The sequence below is a fragment of the Fukomys damarensis genome, unplaced genomic scaffold, assembly GCF_012274545.1.
Source record: "Fukomys damarensis isolate Sample0158 unplaced genomic scaffold, DMR_v1.0_HiC HiC_scaffold_5, whole genome shotgun sequence".
NCBI classification, from domain to species: domain Eukaryota; kingdom Metazoa; phylum Chordata; class Mammalia; order Rodentia; family Bathyergidae; genus Fukomys; species Fukomys damarensis.
In genome coordinates this window covers 55,430,923-55,433,168 of record NW_022900917.1, presented here as the reverse complement: position 1 = coordinate 55,433,168, position 2,246 = coordinate 55,430,923, and positions in this window count along the sequence as shown.

Below are 2,246 nucleotides of genomic sequence, written 5' to 3'. Positions count from 1 at the left end.
AATCTTGTTGATCAGCCTTTGCACCGCTCAGAGGTTCTCCTCATTGCACGAGCTAAGGTGATCCAACAGTTGCTCACATGGAATACCTGCTTCGACCACCTTCCGGCCGGGGTGGTTGACAGGCTCCTCCTGAGCTCTAGTTATTTTAAGGAAGGGGGAGATGTCACGCGCCATTATTTCCGGGTTCTTCATGCCCTGCATGAATTCCGGAGGTGAATCCGCTGGTGACGGTGATTCACGCCTGCGCAGAAGAGGCGCTTGGCTCGTCAGAATGATGCAGGCCGGCATTGACCAATAGAAATGGGCCTCGCCACCCGAGAGGCTATAAAAGGCAGGCTCGCATCCGGCTCGGGGTCTTTCCGCCATCTTGAAGAATGCAGAAGAACCTCCAATAAAGCGTGCTTCAGAAGAATCCTGAGTGTTGCGTGCTCCTTGCTGGCGAGGTGCGCGTGACATAATGTCTTAATTTTTTTCCTTCCCTTCCTTTCAGCCCCTCTTCCCTTCTCTGTTACAATAGAACATTTTAAAAATTTTTGTACAATTGGGGATCAAACGTGGGACCTCGTGTTTGTGAGGCAGGTGGCAGCACCACTGAGCTAAATCCCCAGCCTGCCCACAATAGGAAATTTTTTTTTTGGTACTGGGGATCGAACTCGGGTCCGTGAGCTTGCCACGCAGGCCACCGAACCGTTGAGCTAAATCCCCGGACAATAGGACTTTTTAATCAATTAAGATTAAAGGATTCTGCCTTATTCACTAGTTGTTGTTCCTTAGTTAACATAATCCTTTACTTCCACTGCCACCACTTTCAGCACCTGAGTATTCCCTGAATGAACCACTAGTGAATCTCTTTTTTGGTGTGTGATTTCTTGCCTGCCTAGGAAATAGTAGTTTAACTTTGTATTTTCCCTTCCTTCCTTCATTCCTCCCCTGCCCCTTTTAATTTCTGGAACTCTGTTTCATTTTTGAAACCTACACTATTAAAGTGATTAAGTAGGAAGCTCTTCATAACACTATTGGAATTATCAAGCAATTTGACTTATCACAGAAGTATATTTTGTTGGATCATTTGTTGATCTACCAGGAAAGGGTGGCTCAGGTTGTCAGGTGTTTTCATTCCAGCTTTCACTTGATGCAGGGTTACCAGTCCTCCAGTGCTATCTGGTCCAGCTGATCAATTTTGTCCCATTTCCAATTTGGGGATTCTAAACCAATTTCCTTCTATATTGCTTTGAAGTTGGAAAGATTTTTCTTAGGAACAGTTCTTTGTAGCACATTGACTTCCTCAGGCTCTGGACTTTCCTCAGTTTCTCAAACAAAAGGCTGGATTTATTTTTGCTAATCTGTGAGGATGAGCAGAATTCCACAGACTTCTCAGGCTCGGTCTCATATGATGTATATTTTTCTGAACTCACTGAAGTCCAAGGTCTCAAATTTGATTTTACAATAACTTCATTTAGTTAGACCAATCAGTGTTTTTTTTTTGTGTGTGTGTGTATATGAAAAGAGCTCTATTTCTATTTTGAAGGAGGTATTTTAGCAAGTGGAGCCACAAAAATCTCTATTTTTGTATGGAACATGTTGTACACCATTACACAAAGGGCTTAGAACTCCAAGGTTTGGTTTCCTTACTGGAAAATGGAGCTAACATTCCCTCACAGAATTATTCTTCAGGCTGAATTTTTTTTCTTTTTATTGAGGTTATTGGTACAATCTAGGTATACAATACAATTACATTCATCATTGGAATTCTGTACCTTTACATAATAGGTTTTGATTCTCATTTTTTCCCTTGTCCCTGCCCTCCCTTCACCCCCTCCTCCCCTTCCCATTTACAAACACTTTATTTCCATTTTTTCAGTTTCTCATATTTTTTTCCTCTCCCTTCTTACCTTTCCCCCACCCTTCCCACTTTCCTTACACCTTTAGTCCTTTACTTCCTATTTCACATTATTAATTGTCTCATTAGGATCCTGAATACTATTATAGTTTTTCACACCAAATAAACTATTCGGTATTTCAGTTAAAGAAATCTCTGTATCTTTATTTCCATTTTTTCAGTTTCTCATATTTTTTTCCTCTCCCTTCTTACCTTTCCCCCACCCTTCCCACTTTCCTTACACCTTTAGTCCTTTACTTCCTATTTCACATTATTAATTGTCTCATTAGGATCCTGAATACTATTATAGTTTTTCACACCAAATAAACTATTCGGTATTTCAGTTAAAGAAATCTCTGTATGTGAA